This window comes from Rhinolophus hipposideros (assembly GCF_964194185.1).
Source record: "Rhinolophus hipposideros genome assembly, chromosome: 10".
In the NCBI taxonomy this organism is placed as follows: domain Eukaryota; kingdom Metazoa; phylum Chordata; class Mammalia; order Chiroptera; family Rhinolophidae; genus Rhinolophus; species Rhinolophus hipposideros.
Window position 1 is genome coordinate 82,020,130 of NC_138056.1, and position 24,250 is coordinate 82,044,379.

Consider the following 24,250-nt stretch of genomic DNA (forward strand, 5'->3'; position numbering starts at 1 on the left):
TGTTTGAATATACTCTCTATTCCCTTCTCTCTTTCTTCTCCTTCTGGTATGCCCATTATTCTTATATTACTCTTTCTGATGGAGTCAGAAAGTTGTTGTAGAGTTCTTTCATTTCTTTTAAGTCTTAAGTCTCTTTCTTCTTTCCTCTGTGCCAGTTCCAGGTTTCTATCTTCAATGTCACTGATTCTTTCCTCTATCTGGACAACTGTACTATCTATGTTGGCTATTTCATTCTTAATTTCTTCTATTGAGCTCTTAATCTCCAGGAATTCTATTTGGTTCTTTTTCAACATTTCAATCTCTTTGGTAAAATGTTCATGTTGTTCTTTGATTGTGTTTCTGAGTTCATTAAACTGCCTTTCTGTGTTTTCTTGCATCTCGTTGAGTTTTTTCAGAACTGCAATCTTGAATTCTCTGTTATTTAAGTCATACATTTCCTTATCTTTAAGTTCCTTTTCTGGAGACTTTTCACTTTCTTTCTGAGTTGTCTTGTTCTCTTGTTATTCATAGCAATTAATCAGTTATTATTTCTCTTCCTAGACATCTACTGGAGTGGGTTCTGCAAAGGGTGATAGGAAGAGGTCTTTCTTTTGTTTTCCAGTACGTGTTTGTAGAGTGTTTTATATTCTCTCTGACTGCAGATTTTTTTTTCTCTTTCACACTGCAGTGTTATGTTTTCTCTGCACTATTCTAGCTTTCACACAATGGGGGATGCCCTGGAAGGTCACCTTCTTCTCTGTCAACAGTTTGTCTGGCTCATAGGGCACCACGTACCTGTGGGCATGTGGAGTGTTCCAAAGCTCTTCCTGTACCAGATTCAGCGCCCATGTGTTTCATCAGTTTTGTGTATTCCTGCAGGGATCTTCTTAGATAGGTGGGGACAGGGTGGGGTGGGTTGTGAGTGGTGGCCCAGAGGAATGGCAGCAACCACCACCACTGGTCCTGCTTCCACAGCTCCCTGCCCTTTCTCCAAACACTTCAAGTCCGTGTTTGCTGACCACAGTTCTCAGAACTGCAAATATTCTGTTCTTTTGATCTGACACTGCTACTGTTCTGCTTCTAGCACCGGGCAGGTGGTGGCTGAGTGAGCTCTGGGAGGGTAGGATGGGGCGGCTAGTCTCAGTGTCCGAGGCTTTCGTTCTCTGTGGCAGTGAGGGCTTAAAGCACCATTTTCAGCCTTCTTCCTTCAGTCTTTACTCTGAGGTCTCTGCTGTGAGCGTTGTGTTCAGCCATGTTATATGCTGACCCCACAGCCCTGTGGGCGATAAACAGAGCCCTAGCATTCTACCTAGAGGGAGTTCTTTTCTCCACCACAGCTGTGGTAGTTCTGGGATGCAGAGAGCTTGGAGCACTTGGCTAGGTCTGCGTCCTGTGCCCGCGCGGCTCCCTCTCCGCACTTCTCCCTTGTCTCCTCCCCTGCGCTACTTGCCCACCTTGAGGTGAATTCAGTAGTGAGCATTTTCATCTTGCCTGTCTGCTGTGCAGGGAGTCCTTTGTGGAGTTTTAGTTTTTCAATTTGTTTTAAATTCCAGGTGAGATTTCCAGAGGCTCATCTCACACCATCATTTTGATGACGTCTTTCCTCAAATGTTTATTTTTCTATTATTATTTTTTTATCTTAAAACTAGAATTCAGTCTTTGAAAGAAATCCTTAATTAAATGTTTTAGATGCATGTGGCGTTTATGGAAAATATGATTATCTAATATTTTCTGTTTCCTTTTTACTCTTCACTTCAACATTCTGTGATATTTTCAGAGTCTTGTAGCTAACTGAGAAGATAAGAAATAGGTTTATAAAAATATGCTTGTTTTCTAATTATAAAAGAGCACTGATTTATTAAACATAGGAGAATGCCGAAACTAACTATAAATAAAAATTAGTCACAATCACATAGACCATTGATAAATGTTGTTAAAAATTTGGTGACTTTCTCTCATTCGTTGTATACTACTTCATATGATTGTGATCAAATTGAATATTTACCAATCAATTTTGACTTTTTAATTTCATTTATTTATTTATTTATTTATTTATTTATTTATTTATTTATTTATTTACATTTGTCCCCTTTCTCAGTCTGACTTATTTCACTTAGCATTATATCTTCTCAGTCCATACATATTGTTGCAAATGTTAAGATTTCATTCTTTTATGTCAGGGTAATACTCCATCATATAAATGTACCACAAATTCTTTATCCAATTGTGTATTGATGGGCATTTCTGTTGTTTTCATATCTTGGCTATTGTGAATAGCATTGCAGTAAACATAGGGGTGAATACTTTTTTTTGAATAAGTGTTTTGGGTTTTTTTGGATAAATACCGTGGAGTACAATTGCTGGGTCAGAAGAGAGTTGTATTTTTAATTTTAAGAAACCTTCATATTTTTGTCCATAATAGCTGTACCAATTTGCAGTCCCACCAAGAGTGCACAGTGTTCCCTTTTCTCCACATGCTAGCCGACATGTGTTGTTTGTTGATTTATTGATGATAGCCATTTTGACCCTAGTGAGGTGATATCTCACTGTGGTTTTTATTTGCATTTCTCTGATGATTGGTTTTGTCGAGCATCTTTTCATATGTCTATTGGCTATCTGTATATCCACTTTGGAGAATGTCTGTTGAAGTCCTGTGCCCATTTTAAAAATGTATTTTGTTTGTTTGTTTTGGTGTTGAGTTGTTTTTTTGTTTTTGTTTTTTTTAAAATAAATTATGGATTATTTATTTTTAATAATAATTAACTATAATAATTAACTATAATTACTTTAAATAAGGATTAACTATAATAATTAATAATTTTAATAATCAATTAAAATGTTTAATAATAATATTAAATCATCAAACCAATATTTTAATATTTAATTAATATTTAATTAATTTTATGGGATCTCCCTTATAGGTAACTAGCTGTCTTTCACTTGCTGTTTTTAGTATTCTCTCTGTCTTTAACTTTTGCCATTTTAATTAAGATGCTTTTTGGTGTGAGCATGTTTGTGTTCATCTTGTTTGGGACTCTGCACTTCCTGGGCTTGTATATGTATTTTCTTCACCAGGTTAGGGAAGTTTTCCGTCATTATTTCTTCAAATAGTTTTCAATCCCTTGTTCACTCTCTTCTCCTTCTCTTTCTGGTACTCTTATGATACGAATGTTATTTCACTTGAAGTTTTCCCAAGGTCCCTTAAACTGTCTTCATTTTTTTTTTAATCTGTTTTTTTTTTTTCCATTCTGATTGGGTGTCTTCTAAATTGTTGATTCAATTTTCTGCTTCATCTAATCTGCTGTTGATTCCTTCTAGAGTATTCTTCAATTCAATTATTGCATTCTTATTTTAGTTTTTTTTAAATGGTTTCTATGTTCTTCTTTATGCTTACTATCTCCTTGTTGAAATTCTCACTAACTTCATAAGCATTCTTATAACCAGTGTTTTAAACTTTGTCTCTTGTAGGTTGGTTGCCTCCATTTTATTTAGTTCTATTTCTGGAAGTTTCTCCTTTTCTTTTTTATTTGGAACATTTCTCTGTTTCCTTATCCTGGCTGTCTCTTTGTGTTTACTTCTATGTATCAAGTAGATTACCTATGTCCCTCAGTGTTTGCTAGGTGGCCTTATGTAGTATGTGTCCTGTGTGGTTCAATTGCATAATCTCCCTGATCTCCTATGTATGTGTTCCAGCAATGTCCTTGTTTATGCTGTGTGTATTCTCCTGTTATACTTGATCTTAGGTTGCTTTTGGTGCATCAGTGGGTGGGATTGACTTCCAGGCTGACTGATTATGAGAGTTGGCTTTGCCCGCAGTGTATGAGTCACTGTGAAAGGGCTGACCTCTCTGAGTGGGGTTCTCCCCTATGGGTTCTGGTTCCTGTTAAGTCCACCCTTTGGGTGTGTCATTTATGGGGCTATCTTGGTAGTATTCTTGTGTGGTCTGAAACCAGTCTCTGGGTGTGTTGTCTATGGTGTCTTTTGGGAGGGGCTCCCATCCAGGTCTATTTCAGCCTGCTTGTGACTAGCCAGGAGCTACCTGGTAGGAACTACACAGCTATGTGTGGTTGGTTGCTGAACCTGGAGGTATGACGGGATGACTTTGCTGTGAATTGAGGCCAGCTGCCACCAGTATTGGGACTGGGGCAGCTTAGCAAAAGGCGCAGGGCCCCTTGTGCCTATGGCCACTTGCCAGCTGCCCATAAGCCTCAGCTGAAACAATCTCCTTAGGTTGCATGGGACAGGCTGGTTAACGTGGTGTTGAGAGTGCCCCAGTAATGCAGCCCTAAGTGGCTGGGGCTGGGATTCAGGGAGTTATGTGCTGTGGGCAGTAGTTTTTACAAAGTTAATGCAGTTTTAGTTTTTGCACTAGTGCTGGACCTGGGACCACTTTGCAAAAACACCCTGAAAACATTGCAGCAAGCCATCACTTGCCTTGGGCTCATAAATCCTTGAGAGCTACACAAGAGTGGCTGTGGCATTGCTTTTGGATCCCTGCCAAGCACCAAAAGTTGTATGGGCTGTAAAAGGCCATACACTGCTGTAAAAGGTTTCCACAGCTCATGAGGTGAGGCCAGCCACTCCATAGCTGAGAGTGTCCCTGGTGATGTTAGCTGTGTAGGGCAGGGACCTCGGGCATTATCAAGGTGGTTCACATGTACAGATTTTACCAAACTAATGTGGTCTCAGATTTGGACCTTGGGGGAGCATTCAACATAGAAAAGATTGCACTCTCCTGTAGGCTACAAATGAGGCAGGCCCCACAGATGATCAATGGCTGGTCCCTCCAGCTTGATGCCACACAACTCAGTCTCTCCCTGTATGTCTCTGGTGCCTTTTGAGTTGGTGCCCCTCTACCAGAGACCAGGTGAGTGTTTGCAAGCAAGTGAGTCTTTGTGCACTCTCTCTAAGTGGGCATCTGGGTTTCCAGCTGCCTTCAGTCTCACTGGGATGGACAGACAGTATCCTTGCTGATTTTCACTGTCAGATGTTGTGGGAATTCTTCTTCCCAGCACATACCCCTGGGCTGGGGAGCCTGGTGTGGAGCTGGAACCCCTCCCGCCTTTGAGGGGACCCCTCCAAGGAGGTGTCTCTCCTGATGTTTAACTACTATCTGTGGGTTTGGGATCAACCAATTTCACTTCTCCGCCCCTCCTACCAGCCTCAATGTGGCCTCTTCTTTAAATCCTTAATTATAGGGGTTCTGTTCAGCTAGTTTTCAGGTGATTCTTGAGGTTGATTTATTCTATAATTTATTCATAATTTTGGTGTGATCCTGCGAGGCAGCAGGCACAGCCTTTACCTAATCTGCAATGTCGAAATTTTGACTTTAAAAAACAGTGTCATAAAAAACTTTCAAACATATATCAAAGGCCTACATAATATTCCAAACAATGTATATAGCTTAACATTTTACCTGTCTCAATACTTTTGGACATTTATTGCATTCAGTGTTTCTCTATTACTTATAATTCTGTAAAGAACAAATTTTGGTATAAATGTTTCTTTGCAAGTTAGGTTATTTCCTGAGAATTCAGAAATAGACTTATTGGTCAAATGAGGTGAACATTGTTAAAAGTCTTAATATGTGCTGTGAAAATGTTTTCCAGAAATGTGATGACAATTTGCACCTAAGGCAGCAGTGAATGAGAATTCCAGCCTTACTGCATACTTGCAACACTGAGTAGCTCATTTTTAGAGGTATTTACCTGGGATTAAACTCGTCTATCACTGACTATGCAAATTTAGTTAAATTCTTTAACTTCTCTGTGAATCAGTTTCATCATCTAAAAATTAGGTCATCAAGATAAACACCTTGTATGATACTGTGAGGATTAATCGCTAACATATGAAAAGTATTTAGAATAGCAGATAGTTTGTTATTTCTATCTCTATTATTTTATAAATAAAAATGTTTATTAAAAAATCTTTACATGTCAAATCATAAAACTAATAACATTAATCATATCTATATCTCAGAATTTCCAACAAAGGCAGAGTAGCTTGTATTGAACCAATTCTCCTGCAGATAACAGCAATAAACTCTAACCTCCCCACCCCAAAAATTTCTCTAAAAGTAGTGGAGAGTGACCACAAGCAGATGGACATTGGAGAGGAATAGAAAGTGGGAAGAAGGTACAGCACTGGACTTGCATTATAAGAAGGGCTAACTAAAATTCTTCAAGCTGAAGTGAAGTTACATCAAATAGAAACAGATCTTCAGTAAGGAATAAAAAGTACTAGAAATGGTAGATAAATGAATAAATATAAAATACTGTGTTTATTTTCTTATTTCTTCAAAGTGTGTGTAATTATTTGAAGTAAAAACTATAATTTTGTAATAATATGAGAATTATGGCATAAAGAATCAGGTGGAGGAGTAAACAGAACTAAATGGTTGAAAGGTTGTTATAGATTACATGAAGTAGCGCATTATTAACTTTTGTAAAAAGATTAAAGTTTATTGGGGTGAAAATGGTTAGTAAATTATTAACTTTAAAAGTTAAGAATGTTCAAAGAGCATTTTATGAATTTGATTCCAAAGGCAATGAAAGTAAAAGCTAAAATAAACCAATGGGACTATATGAAACTTAAACGCTTCTGCACAGCAAAAGAAACCATCGACAAAATAAAGAGGCAACCAACCGAATGGGAGAAGATTTTTGTAACCAGTGCCTCCGATAAGGGGCTAATATCCAAAATATACAAGGAACTCATGAAACTCAACAACAAAAAAACAAACAACCCAATTGAAAAATGGGCAGAGGACCTGAAGAGACATTTCTCCAAAGAGGACTAACAAATGACAAATAGACATATGAAAAAATGCTCAACATCGCTAATCATCAGAGAAATGCAAATAAAAACCACAGTGAGATATCACCTCACCCCAGTTAGAATGGCTATCATCAACAAGACAAATAGCAACAAGTGTTGGAGAGGCTGTGGAGAAAAAGGAACCCTCATACATTGTTGGTGGGAATGCAGACTGGTGCAGCCGCTATGGAAGGCAGTGTGGAGGTTCCTCAAAAAATTACGAATAGGATTACCATATGACCCAGCAATCCCTCTCCTGGGTATGTACCCCAAAAATCTGAAAACGTTTATCCATAAAGACACGTGTGCTCTAATATTCATTGCATCTTTGTTTACGGTGGCCAAGACATGGAAACAACCAAATGTCCTTCGATAGATGAATGGGTAAAGAAGTTGTGGTATATATACACAATGGAATACTATTAGGCAGTAAGAAAAGATGATATAGGAACATTTGTGACAACACAGATGGATGTTGAGAGGATAATGCTAAGTAAAATAAGTCAGACAGAAAAAGCAGAGAACCCTATGATTTCACTGATATGTGGTATATGAACCAAAACCAACAAAAGAACAAGACAAACAAATGAGAAACAAAAACTCATAGACACAGACAATAGTTTAGTTGTTACCAGAGGGTAAGGGGTGGGGGGAGGGAGATGAGGGTAAGGGGGATCAAATATATGGTGATGGAAGGAGAACTGACTCTGGGTGGTGAACACACAATGGGATTTATAGATGATGTAATACAGAATTGTACACCTGAAATCTATGTAATTTTACTAACAATTGTCACCCCAATACATTAAAAAAAGACTTAAGAATGTGTATTTTAATTCCTAGAGAAAACAGTCTAAAAAAGGACTTAGAGCTATCAAAACAATAGAGAAATTAAAAGAAAATACTAAAAAAATAAAAATAAAAATAAATTCAGTTAACCCAAAATAAGGCAGTAAAGGGGGAAGAGGGGAAAAAAAAAACAATGGAGGCACAAATAGAAAACACATAGTGAAATGGTGGCACTAAATCTACTCATATTAATAATTCCATTAAAAATAAGCAGACTAACATACCATTAAAAGGCAGAAATAAAAATGCAAGACGGAACTCTTTGTGGACTTATAAGAAATGCAGTTTAAGTGTAAAGATGCTTATACATTAAAAATAAATGGATGGGAAATGATAGGTTATGTAAGCATGAAAAAGCTAATATTAATGTCAAAGTAAACTTCAAGATAAAGAGTATCACCAGAAATAAAGATGGACATTTCATAATGATCAAAGGGTCATTGTGTCAGAAAGCATAGTAATCATAAATGTGTATGGGCCTATACATATATGTATTTATATGTGAAACAAAATTTGACAAAACTAAAGGGAGGAATAGTAAATTCCACAGTCATAATTAGAAAATTAAAACCTTCTTCAATAGCTAATATGGGAACTAGATTTTAAAAGTCCATAAGGACCTAGACGATCTGAACAACATTATTATAGTTATGTCTTTTAACTGACACAGTACATTACCAGATATTTTTAAATTGCTATAATTTCAAGTGATTTTATTATAAGTTATTTTTAGTATGGTGGAATAATATTCTGTGCATAAACATTTTTGGTAGAAATATAACAGGGAAATTCTGATTCAAGATGGAATACTAAGTACATATTGTAGCCTCAATTTCCCAACATAAAATCATGTAAAAGACAGAAAAGAACTTGAAAAAACAATTCTGGGAAAAGGGAGAGACACTGTAATTGAACCAGAACTTATAGAGAATCTCCTGAAAAATAAAAGGCAAATGAGATTAAATCTAGGAAGAAAACCATGGCTCTAAATGCATGTAGATGAGGATTCTGCAAAAAGATGGAAGCCACTCCAGGGACACTACAAACTTGGATGGGGTTGATAACTGGAATAAGAAGGGGCAAAGAGGTAGCCCCAAACCTCCTTTTTTCCCTACCTGTGCCTGGGCCAGGTGGCTAGAAATGGGAACTTCTGTACTTAGATGTGAGTAAAAACTATAGGTATTTAAGTTGGAGAAGCCTGACTTCAGCTGAGAAAAATGGGGAGCATACATTGCCCTGCAGTACTTTTTGCCTCTGCTATAAACATGCAGGAGAAAATAGATAACAGCACTCCAAACTGGCTACCACAGACACCCAAGTATAAGGATGTCCACACAACCAAGAATTCACAAAAATTTTATGAAAGCCAACTTATGAAAGAGAGGTATCAAGTTCAATAAAGAGAAGACACTCAAAGGAACAGAATCAATAGAAAAAGCAAAACAAAAATTTAAAACAAGTATTCTTTCTATCCTCAGAGAGATGCTGGATGATATTGTATCCATAAACTAATGAATCATTTAGAGATCTTGGAAAGTAAAATCTTGCTGTTTGGTATGAAAAATCAATTCCATTCCTCTACACCAGCAACAAGCAACTAGAAAATGTATTTAAAAGGACACTATTTACAGTAGCAAGAAAAAAATTACAGAGCACTTAGTTGTAAATCTCATACAAGATATATAAGACCATATGCAACAATTATAAAATTTATTGAAAGATCTTGAAGAAGATCTAAATACATAGGGAGATATTACATGTTGCTAAACAGCAAAATAATATTATAAACATGTCAATTTTTCCACTTGATCTGTATGGTTAATGTAAGGTACATATAATTTAAGTAGGATTTTTCATTAAATTTGACAAGCTGACTCCAAAACATCTGAGAAACAGTAAAGGGCCAAGATTGACCAAGAATCTTTTGAAATAGATTAAACAATGGTAACTTGACCTAAAAGCTTTCGAGACAAATTATGAAGCTCTGTTAATTACAGCAGTGTGGCATTGGTACAGCAAAGACAGATTGATTAATGGAATAGAAAAAGAACACAGAAAGGGACTTATTAAAAATTTTGATTAGCATCAAAAAATGATGCGATAAATCAGCAGGGAAAGAAAGAACTGCAAAATAGAAAGAGTGGACAAAGTGATTATCCAAAATGAAAATGAAAGAAAAATCAGGAAAAAAATCCAGGTACACAGCAAAGTTTAAGTAGAATATTGAGATAGTATAATCTGACATTAGATGAGGAAAGGGTTTCTTAATATTCAAAAAGCATTAACTGTAAAAACAATTGTAGATAAATTTTGCTATGCAAACATGAAAATATTCTGTTCAGAAGATCTCTTAAAGAAGGTGGAAAGACAAACTAAACAGTGGGAGAAGATAGTTGTCTATAGAAGTGACAAAAGAAGAATATGTGTGTACATATACACACACATACACACACAATATTCTCCTCTCCCATATTGCATAATTATTATCAAGTATGGTGGTTCTTAAAGTTTGTGTAAGCTGTTGGAGCACTCCTACTGTAATCTCTAGGTTTGGACATTTGGACTGGAACAGGTGAAGTATCAAGTAAAAATATACTTTTATGAAACACAAAGAATGAAAGCAATTCCTACCTTTGTGGAGTTTTGGAAAACTGTAAAAGTGATCCAGCAAGCTAATATAAACAACGGTACCAACAGTGGCTTATGGTTTGTCATACTCATTGTCATGATTAGAATTCTACAAGAGACAATACAAAAACTAGCACAAATACAATAGAACAAAACAAGAAATAGAAAAGAAATGCATAAACACATGAAAAGTTTATATCTCCTGATTCTTTTTGTCCTCAGATAAGTTACTCCCAAAATAGAACTTTGCCTTCCCAGCTGCTATCTTTGGCCATGAGCTTGTACCTTCAATAAAAGTGCCAAGAAAGACTCCAAGAAATTAAGATGCCAAGGGCCTAACGGATAGTGTGACTCATTTCTAGGTGAAGTCTCCAGGCTGTGTCACCTAACAGGTTTCCAATTCTCTTTCCTTAAACACAAAGAGCAGACACAAATATCCCAGTGCATATTGACACTGATAATCACATCATCCCAGGGCCCTTTTAATGTAACTTGATTTTTTCCAGTTTTCTTATTACAAATTTCTTTTTTTCCCTTTTTTTCTCTTTTTTTAATTTATTGGGGTGTAATTTCACTGACAAATTTCTTAATGTGCTTCCTTTTCTTGTCCTATCAGTCTTTCTAGCATGTCTCAAGCTTGAAAATAATTATTTCAAAACACAGATTTCTTTCTTTATCTAAAAAATGTTCAGGCTGTATCAGTGTTTTCTATGGTTATATCTTACTTTCTGTCTTTGTCTTAGAATTTCAAGTTGTCTTTTAAAGTCATATTGCTTGAACGTTGCTCTTTAAAAAATTTTCATCTCTTGAAATTTACTCTCCCCTAGAAGCACCTCTTACATTAGATCTCTAGTTTAGACATAGACATTAGAAGAATAAATGTTACTCCTTCCCCCACCTGCCCAATTTTAAAAATATTTTCATACCTTTAGAGTTTAAAGACTTTGTTCCATCTTATGACTAGAAACTATGGTAAGCTGGGTGTTGAGGCTTTGTTCTGAAGCCATCAGAACACTACCGATGTACCTCCCCTCTGTGCCAAAACAAATCACAGGCGTGAGTTGCAGACTGCATGTTTTTACCTTGGAACCACAATCTTCTGTTTGTTTCACCTAAGGTGAGTGTTAGGCATGCCAGTTCCACCTTAAAGAGGGGCCTGGATCACAAGCTACAGTTATCAGTTCATGCAGATGTGGAGAGGAAAAATGAAATTCTCAGTAGATTAGATAGTACATTAGGTAATTTTAATGTCCTAAGACTGTATTAGTCTAATTCCAGTAAGTGTATAGTAAGTACCCAACAAGAACATGAATGAATAAAGCTGGAAGTTGGAATAGTTAAAAGTAGATAGTCATCCATTGAAAGTTAAACTGCCTAGTTTCCATCTGAGCCTTGTCATCAAGACCCAGTTGCCAGGATTCAACTGCATATTACCTCATAGAGAGTAGGTAGTACAATTTGCTGAATTGAACTGAAAGGACCTCAAATGCAATGTAGGCAAGACAATGATACTCATTAAATCTCAGACTAACAGAGTGATAGCTAACAGTCATGAGTTTGAATCCATCTGGAATTTGTATCCTTGACCTGATAGAAATGGTGCTAGAAAGAGCAGGTGCCCAGGATAAATGCACCAGTGCTCACAGGATGCAGTACGTGATCACATTCCGGATCCCTCCACAGTTTTATCTGTTCTGTCCTGTACAGGAAGTTAAACATATTTAAACATGTCCATTAATCCTTCCATATATATACAACAATGAGGATCTCTTTCACAAGGTTCTTAACAATACTTCTTTATATCTTGACATGATGAGAGCTGACAAAGCTGTTTTAATGATGTATGACTGGGTCCAGGATTGCTCCATTCTGTCCTGGGGAGGCCATCATGAAAGATAAATATTTGCAGTGGGTCTAGTTTGACTGCTCATTAGAAGACTGATGCCAGCAACTACTCAAGTTCATAATCTACTCAGAGATGCATAGATATATAGATTTTCATTTGCTTTTGTCATATTGATACTAATATTTAATATTAACCTGGCATCTTTGTATGGAGTAGGCATAATAGATTTGCTTGACTAAAAGAACTGAGGGCATGCACAGAAGAGGGTTTAAATGATTTGACATCAAATCTCAATGATTTGGAAGTTTAAGTAATTTGACATTTTAAATGACCTGGAAAAAAATATTAAAATGTTAAAAGAGCACTTTCACTCAGTGTGACTCTAACACATATGGTATAACCAAGTTCAGGCAGCTCCTGTGGTTTATGTATCTAGTGTCCATTATTCACAAAATAAAAAGCTCTTTTTTTTTTAAACCATGTTTTCCTTCAAATTGCTCAAAAGCCTGGTGTGACAAGATATAAGAGGTGTGATAAAAAAATATGGTGAATGCTGCTGCCAAGTGCCATCCAACACAAAGGCAGGGATCTTCAATATGGGAAGTGCCATGTTGAACCTTAGTAACAGTGTATGACAAGTTTCAACTAGTTTGCTGCAGTCAGTTGGGTGTGAGCTGTGGTTGAGAGAAGCTGTGTTTTAAAGTGTGCTGTAAAACACGGATCATGAACGAATCAACATGAAATATGCAAACAGTTTCACCCTCCTTCATGACATCACTCCTTCCATGTCATACATCACTTTTGGTATGGCAATTTATGTCAAATAAAACATTATGGTGTGTCCTCATCCACCTTATTCACTGGATCTGGCACCGTGCGACTTCTGGCTCTCCCCAAAGTAAATGCTAATATCTACTGTCATTTTTCCCCAAAGTAAAAAATGACCATAAAAGGTAAATGTTTACCATCACTTGATGAAAGTGAAACTGGACAAAGGGTACATGAGAACTTTTTGTACTATTTTTGAAACTTTTTTATAACTATAAAATTGTTTCAAAATAAAAAGTTTAGAACACTTTCTCAGGTAAAGAAAATAACATGTTTCTCCATGAGATGATTTATTTTTCCCATGTCATCTACCAAATAATTTATCAAACCATAAGCTGGAGGCAGGGTAGTAGCGTCAGGTATCACTAGAGACCCCTGTGGGTAGAGAGGAAAAATTTACATGTACAAATGAACGAGTTAGTCCTAAACATTTAGATGAAAAAAAAATCGATCATTTCAATTGATGCTGAAAAATGTCGATAAAATGCAGCACTCATTAATAATTTGAAAACAAAACAATGTAAAAGAACCTCTTAACTAACTAGAAATAGAAGGAAACTTGATTAGTATAATAAAAGATATTTATTAAAACCCTACATCAAAAACATTACGCTTACCTGTAAAATTTTAGAAGAATTCATACTAAAATTAGAAACAAACTAAAATTGTTTGTCTTCGTGACTTTTAGTGAACACTCTTCTGGAGTTGTAGCAAAAGTAAGAAGAACTAAGAAGAAAAAAAGAATGAAAGAAGAGACAGAAAATGAGAAAATTGTCCCTGCTGATGGTGTAAAAGTCTACATAGATAATTCACAAATTATTAGAAATAATAAGAAAGTTGGTCAAGTTGTTTGATACAAGATTGTGAGTTTAATAACTTCCCCCCAAATTCATGTCCACCTGGAACCTCAGATTATGTGACCTTAATTGGAAATAGGGTCTTTGCAGTAGGTAATGCCTCAAGGTAGCCAGCTAAAAAGGTCAAGAACCATGGAGTGTCAGTGGGCATTGCATTTACCTATTTGGCCTGCACTCAGATTTTATCTAGTTCTGTCTCTACTTCACCAAAGGTAGACCTACAGTGCAAGTGATCAGTATTTAATAAGAGGTATTTCCATGGAAACAAAAGGAAACAAATGTTGGAAATCTTTCTGAGCCTAAGGAGCAACCAATCAAGAAGATTTTTAGAGGTCAGGGTCAAAGCATCTTTTGCACTTTGAAATGTCTCTGATGATGTCATTGGTTGTTCAGGTAAACTTTCAAAGTGGCTTACACAGAATGAAGATTGTCTAAGCTTCAACTACTGTGATGATTTTTCTAAACTTTATATCAAGTCATTTACATTCAGTTTGCAGGGCTTCAGTGAAAAGTGCACTCAATGATTCCAAGGCAAAGTGGGAGAAAAATTGGAAATGTTAGTTTGGAGAGTTGTAGCCAAATGTTTAAAGAAACTAGATGAATTCAGGGTTTACAGATGGAAAACAAACTCAAAGACAGAACTAATATCCACAAGTTGTATTGTAGTTTTCGCTGAAACATAATTTTTCTCTCTTTTTACAATTATTACTATTTTTACCAAAGGTATTTGGGGAAAAAAATGAACAAACTAGTTTTACTATAATTAAGTCTAGTTTCAACATACTTGGCCTGATTATTTACATAAAGGCAGAAAGTATAGCAATTGATCATATAGGCTCTTTTTTTAAAAATTTATTGGGGTGACAATTGTTAGTAAAATTACATAGATTTCAGGTGTACAATTCTGTATTACATCATCTATATCTCACCTTGTGTGTTCACCACCCACAGTCAGTTCTCCTTCCATCACAATATATTTGATCCCCCTTACCCTCATCTCCCTTCCCCCACACCCCTTACCTTGTGGTAACCACTAAACTATTGTCTGTGTCTATGAGTTTTTGTTTCCCATTTGTTGGTCTTGTTCTTTTGTTGGTTTTGGTTTATATACCTCATATCAGTGAAATCATATGATTCTCTGCTTTTTCTGTCTGACTTATTTCGCTTAGCATTGTACTCTCAAGATCCATCCATGTTGTCACAAATGGTCCTATATCATCTTTCCTTACCGCCGAATAGTATTCCATTGTGTATATATACCACAACTTCTTTATCCATTCATCTATCGAAGGACATTTTGGTTGTTTCCATGTCTTGGCCACTGTAAACAGAGCTGCAATGAACGTTGGAGCACACGTATCTTTATGGATAAATGTTTTCATATTTTTTGGGTAGATACCCAGGAGAGGGATTGCTGGGTCATATTGTAATTCTATTACTAATTTTTTGAGGAACCTCCACACTGCCTTCCATAGCGGCTGTACCAGTTTAAAGTGATTATTGATAGGTACATAGTTATTGCCATTTTTTTATTTGTAGTTAGGTTGTTTTCATCTTTCTTCCGTTTACAGAAGTCTTTTTAATATTTCATGCTGTGCTGGCTTGGTGGTAATAAATTCCTTTAGCTTATTCTTTTCTGGGAAGCTCTTTATCTCTCTTTCAAGTTTAAATGATAGCCTTGCTGGATAAAGCAATCTAGGTTGTAGGCCTTTGTTTTCCATCCTGGCCTACAAAGTTTCTGTAGAAAAAATAATTTGATAGTATTATTGGAGTTCTCTTGTATGAAACCCCCTGTCTTTCTCTTGCTGCTTTTAGGATTCTCTCTTTGTCTTTAAGCTTTGCCATTTTAACTATAATGTGTCTTGGTGTGGACCTGTTTGGATTTATCCTGGTTGGAACTCTCTGCACTTCCTGGGCTTGTATGTTGGTTTCCTTCATCAGGTTAGGGAAGTTTTTGGACATTATTATTTCAAATATGTTCTCAATCCCTTGCTTCCTCTCTTCGCCTTCTGGTATTCTTATGATGTGCATGTTGTTGCACTTGATGTTATCCCAGAGGTCTCTTAAACCATCTTCATTGTTTCTTATTCTTTTTTGTTGTTGTTGTTCTGTTTGGGTGTTCTCTGCTAACTTGTCTTCTAAGTCGCTGATTCTATCTTCTGCCTCATCTAACCTGCTGGTAATTCCTTCAAGTGTGTTCTTTATTTCAGTTATTGTATTCTTTAGTTCTAACTGGTTGTTCATTATGGTTTCTCTATCCTTCTTTATGTCATCACTAAGCTCCTTAAACATTCTTATCGTCAGTGTTCTGAACTCTGTCTCTGAGAGGTTGGTTACCTCTATTTCATTTTGTTCCAATTCTGGGGGTTTCTTCTGTTCTTTTATTTGACACATGTTTCTTTGTTTCCGCATTCTGCCTGACTCTCTGTGTTTGCTTTGATGTATTATGTAGATCTCCTAGGGTTCTTTGTTTTTGCTGGGTTACCTTATGTAGTATGTGTCCTTTATATTTGACTTCCATCACTTCCCTATTCTTCTGTGCCTGTGCTCCAAAGGTGACCCTTGTGTTGTGTATATTGTCCTGTTAAAGTTGAACTTTAATTGCTTTTGGCCTGTCAGTAGATGGGATTGACTCCTAGGTTGACTAGTTGTGAGACTTGGCTCTGCTCACAGTGGATGTTCTGCTGCATGAGGGTTGACCGCTCAAATGAGGTTTGGCCTCTATGGGCTCTTGTGTCTGTAGAGAATTCCCTCTGGGTGTGTCACTTGTAGGTCAAACCCAGTAATACTCTGGTTTGGTATGGAGTTGGTCTGGATGTGTTGAATCTTGTGCCTCTTGGGCTGGGCCCTGGTGTAGGGCAATTTCAGAAAAAAGCAAATCACGAAGCACAACAACAATAACAACAAAGAAAAAATAAATACATTTACATGTAAAAACAACCGATAACCCACACTCAACACAGGCAAAAATATCAAAAATACAAAAACACAACAAAACAAAAAAAGCAGCACCAGTCTTGGCTTAAGCCCACCAAGTAATCTCCAGGTTGTCCTCTGCTGTACCAAAGAATCCTCTGAGTCTTGTGCAGGCAGAGCCGATCACCTGGTGCCCAGAGTGACCCTAGCACTGAGTTCTAGATGAGTGGGGATATGGGGTCTAGATGGTAGTTTTTACAAAGTCAGTACAGTTTCTGCCCTTGCCTGCACATATGCACACTGAGAGTAACACAACCAGCCCTGTGACCAGGTCTCCTGAGTCTTAGTGCACTTCTGTGTGTGTGTGTGTGTGTGGAGGGCACGAGATTTCTGAGCTGCTGAAAGCCCCCGAGCTGCCTCTGCCACCAGCTATGGACCCCTGGGTGTGTCTCCACAGTTGTAATTGCCCTGTCATAAGCAGGCCAGAAAAAATGGGGGTTGGAGATGGAAGAGTCTTCTCTCTCCCAGCCCAGCAGTGTCACTCTTCCCAGCCTCTTCCTTGGGTCATAGCAGCTGCAAACTGGGTCTTCCCAGATTTTGATCACTAAGGCTCCTCTGTAATCTGACACTACTTTTCAGTTCAGGGGCCAGCTTGAGTGGGGGGAGGGGCCCAAGTAAGGTGTTTAAATCCTTTGTCTAACCTAGGGCCCAGCTGGAGGTCTCAGCTGAGGTTACTAGCTCAAAAGTTGGATATGTGGCTCTCTTGGCAGGAGAGATCAGCTGTGGGATGCAGGGAAAGAGCCCACCTCCTGGCTCTTGTGGTCTCTGTTCTGTCCTGGGACCCCCTGCGTCTCCGCAGCCATGGATGCAGGCCGTGTCTCCACTCCGCTCCCTTCTCTGTTTCCCTGCTCTCCCAGTTTGCCCACCTTCAAGTAATACTTGTATGAGTCTCTTAGCTGTTCTGTGTGATGAGCAGAGAGTCTTTTGATGGGTTATAGATGTTCAATTTGTGGTAAGTTCTGGAGGAGAACTCAAGAACACCACCTCACTGCCTCCATTCCTATGACATCCTTGTCTGCAGAATCTTTAGATTTGGGTTAATTTCTCTCTTCTCAAGGTCCCCAAAATGTCCTGGGGTTCCTGTGCCTGCCAGGAAGTGACCTCCCTTACTCACCTAGTAAGGCTACTGGGAACCTTGTAAGAAAAGTAACAGGCCAATTTTTCCAAGGAGGCTTTATTGGCTTCCACAAGTCAATCTTAGTTCCTTAAAGCCATCTGATCATATCTGAGTCTATGCATGCTTCTCTCAAACATGACATTCCAGTCAAAACCTTGTTAATATAACTAATGATTCCAACTATGTTCTCTTACAAGGAGAACAGATTCTTACTAAACTGATGTAAATAACTACACATCCATGAAAATAGGAATACTCAAGAGTTTCCAAATTCTGGAGGGATCAAGTAGGGAAAAAAAGATAAATGTTTCAATTCTCAAAGATATAATTATATCTCACAAAGATATAATTTATCAAATAGCTGCAATTCATAGATAGCTTAAGAGAAAGTTTCCTTAAATCTGAAGAAACAAAACAAAAATTCAGTAATATTTCAACAAAAGTCATAAAAATTATAATCATCTTCATCAGTTTATTCAGTCCCATGTAATTAATTCTTGTTGATCTTGATCTTTTATTATGAATCCAGTTTTCCTTAGTGTGGGGACAGAGCCCCAGAGAGCAGTTTCCAGGCTCTCAGCCTCACGTGGAGGGGTGCTGGCTCAGGTAGTAAATGGCCATCAACTGTGATTGGATGGCCATCAGCTGTAGCTAGTTGGCCGTCAGCTGTAACCAGTGAGCCATTGGCCACTAATATAACTGCCATGGCTTTCTAGCAGAAAAATGGGGCCTAGCAAGAGGATGGTGGCTGAGCCTGCAAGCGGTGTTGTGAGGGTTGCAAACTGTGTGGCTACTGCTTCCTGTGTCTCCAACCCAGCTGCCAGTGAGAATATAGTAGTATTACTCCCATATCTATGGCTCCATGGGTGTTCCTGTTTGGTCTCACCATGGTCCGTGTTCTTATGTGGGGAACGGACCAGAGACCCCGCAGGAAACCCCGCACGACACTTAGAGTTCTGTTAATTTTTACCCAGTTCAGTAGTGTGATGTGAAAGTTATTAGAAACCTGTATTCTATAGTACTTTCCAGGAATTTCTTTGTTATTAGAAACCTGTATTCTATAGTACTTTCCAGGAATTTCTTTGAAGTGGAGAACATTTGTAAAAGTATCAGAGTAAAACAATAACTGTCTCTAAATGAGGACTTCAATGGCATGATTAAAGATCTGATTCATTAAAACGCAATTGTCAAAGAAATTTGATTATTTCTGCAACACAACATTTTAAGATAACAACTATAATGACAAATAAAAACACTATACCAGGACATTTCAGAATTTTAGATATTATATAATTTTTAAACTTTTATACTAATAACACATATGCATATAAATATAACTTGATTATTCTTCATTTGACAGTGCTTCCCAAATAATGTTAACATATTAAACTGACCTAATTTGTTTAATATCACTCTTTAAGAGAGAGAGAGAGATATCCTTTGAAATATCCTAGGGACCCTTTGTAAAATCTCTTTGTAAAAATTATTTTCAGGTTAAGAAGAAGATTCTACTTAAAATTTGAATTTTGGAAAGTTTGCCAAAAGTATCAAAGGTTTTAAAACACTGGATCAAATAAAATAAGTGAGGCAACACTTGTGAGGCAAAACTTAGTTATCCACTTAACCAGAGTAACAATGAATGATTTCACAAGCAAATACAGAAAGTTAAACAGTTATATGCAAAATTTAGTTCTTAGTTTTCTCTTCCTCCTCCTCCTCCTCCTCCTCCTTCTCCTTTTTCCTCTTCTTCTCCTTCTTCCTCTTCTTCCCCTTCCCCATCTCCCCCTCTTCCTCCTCCTTTTCCTCCTCTTCCTTCTACTTCTTTTATGTAATACCCTGTAGGTCCATCCATGTTGTTGCAAATGGTACTATTTTATTCTTTTTTATGACAGAGTAATATTCTATTGTATATATGTATCACAACTTCTTTCTCTTTTTTAAAAATTAAATTTATTGAGGTGACAATGGTTAGTAAAATTACATAGGTTTCAGGTGTACAATTCTATAATAAATCATTTATATATCATGTTGTGTGCTCACCACCCAGAGTCAATTCTCCTTCCATCACCATATATATGACCCCCCTTTACCCTTTTCTACCACCCCTCTACCCCTTTACCCTCTGGTAACCACTAAACTATTGTCTCTGTCTATGAGTTTTTGCTTGTCTTGTTCCTTTGCTGCTTTCAGTTTTATGTCCCACATATGAATAAAGTCATATGGTTCTCTGCTTTTTCTGTCTGACTTATTTTTGCTCAGCATAATAATCTCAAGATCCATCCATGTTGTCACAAATGGCAGTATTTCATCTTTTCTTATTGCAGAGTAGTATTCCATTGTGAATATACAACATTTTCTTTATTCAATCATCTATTGAAGAACACTGTGGTTGTTTCCATGTCTTGGCCACTGTAAATAATGCTGCAATGAACATTGGAGTACATATGAGTATATGTTTATGGATAAATGTTTTCAGATCTTTTTGGTAGATACCCCGGAGAGGGATTGCTGGGCCATATGATAATTCTATTCTTAATTTTTTGAAAAACCTCTATACTGTTTTCCATAGTGGCTGTACCAATTTACATTTCCACCAGTGTATGGGGGTTCCTTTATTTTCCCACAGCCTCTACAACACTTATTATTTGTCTTGTTGATGATAACCATTCTAACAGATGTGAAATATCTCATTGTGGTTTTGATATGCATTTCCCTAATAGCTAGTGAAGTTGAGCAGTTTTTCATGTATCTGTTAGCTGTTTGTATGAGTCTGACAGTTAAGTTCACAAACTTGCCACTGTGCACTTACATTGGCAGCACTGTACAGACAGCTTTGTAAGGTTTCATAACCTTGGTATCTCAGTGTCTTACAGCTATGTTCATGTCGATGTGTGGTGGTGTCTTGCTGAGTGGCGTTCATTATTGTTGTGTATTTTTTTGTGCCATTGTGAGAATGTCTGAGCTTGAATTAGAACAATGAACATACATTAAATTTCTTGTTAAACTTGGCAAGAGTGGAAGTGAAATCGGGGACATGGTAGTCCCAGTTTATGGAGATAATGCCATGAAGAAAATGGCAGTGTACAAATGGATTAAACACTTTTCTGAGGAGAGAGAACACTTCTCTGATGAAGAGAGGTCAGGGCAGCCAGTAACAAACAGAACTGATGAAATGTTGTAACTGATGAACTGATGTAACAAACATCAGTTTGTTGTAACAAACAGAACTGATGAAACGTTCATGTAATGGAACCTCAAAATCATTGGCTGACTGTGAGAAGCATAGGAAACCAAGGAAACATCAGTAGAGAAACAGGGAAATCCTAACAGAAAATCTTGGCATGAGAAAGGTGTGTGCAAAACTGGTACTGAAAGAACTCTTGCATCATGACAATGGCACTGTCTGTGAGGGAGTTTTTAGCCAGTAAACAAATAACTGTATTGGAACATTGTCCTTACTCACCTGATCTGGCCCCCAATGACTTCTTTCTTTACCTGAAGATAAAGGAAATATTGAAAGGAAGACATTTTGATGACATCAAGGGTAATACGACAACAGCTCTAATGGTGAATCCAGAAAAAGAGTTCCAAAATTGCTTTGAAGGGGGGACTAGGTGCGGGCATTGCTGTATAGCTTTCCAAGATTAGTACTTCGAAGGTGACTGTAGCAATATTCAGCAATGAGGTATGTAGCAATTTTTCTAGGATGAGTTTGAGAACGTAATTGGCAGACCTTGTACATTCTATTGGGAGAAGTTTCTGTTCATGTCCTCTGCCCATTTTTTAATTGGATTGTCTTTTTGTTGTTGAGTTCTGTGAGTTCCTGATATATTTTGGATATTAGCCCCTTATTGGAGGTGTTGTTTGCAAAAATCTTTTCCCATTTGATTGGTTGCCTCTTTGTTTTATTGATTGTTTCTTTGGCTGTGCAGAAGCTATTTAGTTTGATATATTTGTAGTCCCATTTATTTATTTTAGTTTACTTCTGTTGCCTTTGAGGTGAAATTCATAAAATCTTCTTTAAACCCAAGGTCCAGAAGTTTAGTGCCTATGCTTTCTTCAATGTGGTTTATTGTCTTAGGTCTTATGTTTAGGTCTTTGAACCATTTTGAGTTAATTTTGGTACATGGTAACAGATAGCAGTCTAGTTTCATTCTTTTGCATGTGGATTTCCAATTTTCCCAGCATCATTTATTGAAAAGGCTGTCTTTTCTCCATTGTATGTGTTTGGCTCCTTCGTCAAAACTTGTCTGTCCACATTTATGTGGGATTATTTCTGTGTATTCAATTGTATTCCATTGGTCTGTGTGTCTGTTTTCCTGCCAATACGATGCTGTTTTGATTATTGTTGCTCTGTAGTACAAGCTGAAGTCAGGCAGTGTGATTGCTTTGCATATTTGGAGTCTTTTGTGATTCCATACATGATTCTGATGATTTTTTTGTTCTATTTGTTTTTTAAAATGCCATTGGGATTTTGATAGGGATTGCATTATCTCTATATTGCTGTGGGTGACATGGCCATTTTAACTATGTTGATTTTTCCAATCCATGAACACGGAATGTCTTTCGAATTTCTTTGTGTCTTCTTTAATTTCTTTTAAAAATGTCTTCAGTGTATAGGTACTTCAAATCCTTTGTGAAGTTTATTCCTAGGTATTTTGTTGTTTTTGTTGCAATTGCAAAAGCAATTGCTTTTTCCATTTTATTTTCTAAAAAATCATTGTTAATATATAGTAGGAATGCAATGGACTTTTGTATGTTGATTTCATAGCCAGTAAGTGTACTGTATTCATTTGTTGTTTCTAATAACTTTTTGGTGGAGTCTATATAAAGAATCATGTCATATGTCGAAAGTGACAATTTAACTTTTTCAATCCCAATTCAGATGCCTTTTATTTCTTTCTCTTGCCTGATTGCTCCAGCTAAGACTTCCAACACTATGTAGAATAACAGTGGTGATAGGGGGCAACCCTGTCTTGTTCCTGAATGTAGGGCAAAAAGCTTCAGTTTTTCATCATTAATTATGATATTAGCTAAGGATTTGTCATATACGGCCTTTATTATGTTAAGGTATTTTCCTTCTATACTCATTTTATTAAGTGTTTTAATCATAAATGGATGTTGTATCTTGTTTAATGCTTTTTCTGTATCTATTGATATGATCCTATGATTTTTATCTTTTATTTTTTCATGTGGTGTATCACTATAATCAACTTGCTTATGTTGAACCATCCTTGTAACACGGGAATGAACCCCACTTAATCATGATGTATAATCTTTTTAATGCATTGTTGTATTCAATTTGCTAGAATATTGTTTAGGATTTTTGCATCTATATTCATCAGACATATTGTTTTGTAATTTTCTTTGTGTGTGTTATCCTTTCCAGGTTTTGGTATCAGGGTAATGTTGGCCTCATAAAATGAGTTAAGGAGTATTGTGTCTTCTTCAATTTCTTGGAAGAGTTTGAGTAGGGCAGGTATTAGATCGTCTTTTAATGCTTGGTATAATTCACTAGTGAAGCCATCTGGTCTTGGACTTTTGCTGTTGGGAAGGTTTTGGATTATTGATTCAATTTCCTTACTATTGATTGTTCTATTTAGATTTTCCAATTCTTTGTTATTCAGCCTAGGAAGGCTATATGTTTCTAAGAAGTTGTCCATTACTTCTAGGCTATTGAATTTGGAAGCATATAGTCCTTCATAATATTCTTTGATGATTTTTTGTATTTCTGTGGTAACTGCGGTAACTTCTCCTCTTTCATTTCAGAGTTTATTTATCTGTGTCTTTTCCTTATTTATCTTAGTAAGTCTAGCCAAGGATTTGTTGATTTCATTAATCTTTTCAAAGAACCAGCTCTTTGTTGCCTTATTTTTTCCATTGTCTTTTAGTTCTCTATTTCATTTAGTTCTGCTCTGATTTTTATTATTTCCTTTCTTCTGCTGACCTTGGGTTTCACTTGTTCTTCTTTTTCTAGTTCTTTAAGGTGTAACATGAGGTAATTTATCTGGTTTTTCTATTTTGTGATAGGCCTGTAATGATATGAATTTCCCTCTTAAAACTGCTTTTGCTGCATCCCAAAAATTTTGGTAGGTTGTATTTTCATTGTCATTTGCTTCTATGTATCTTTTGATCTCTTCTCTTATTTCTTCTTTGACCCAGTTATTCTTTAAAAGCATGTTGTTTAATCTACACATATTGTGGTTTTTCCTGCTTTTTTTTGCAGTTGATATTCAATTTCAAAGTCTTATGATCAGTGAATATGCTTGATATGATTTCAAACTTCTTAAATTTGCTGTGGCTGATTTTATGTCCCAATATATGATCTATCCTTGAGAATGTTTCATGTACACC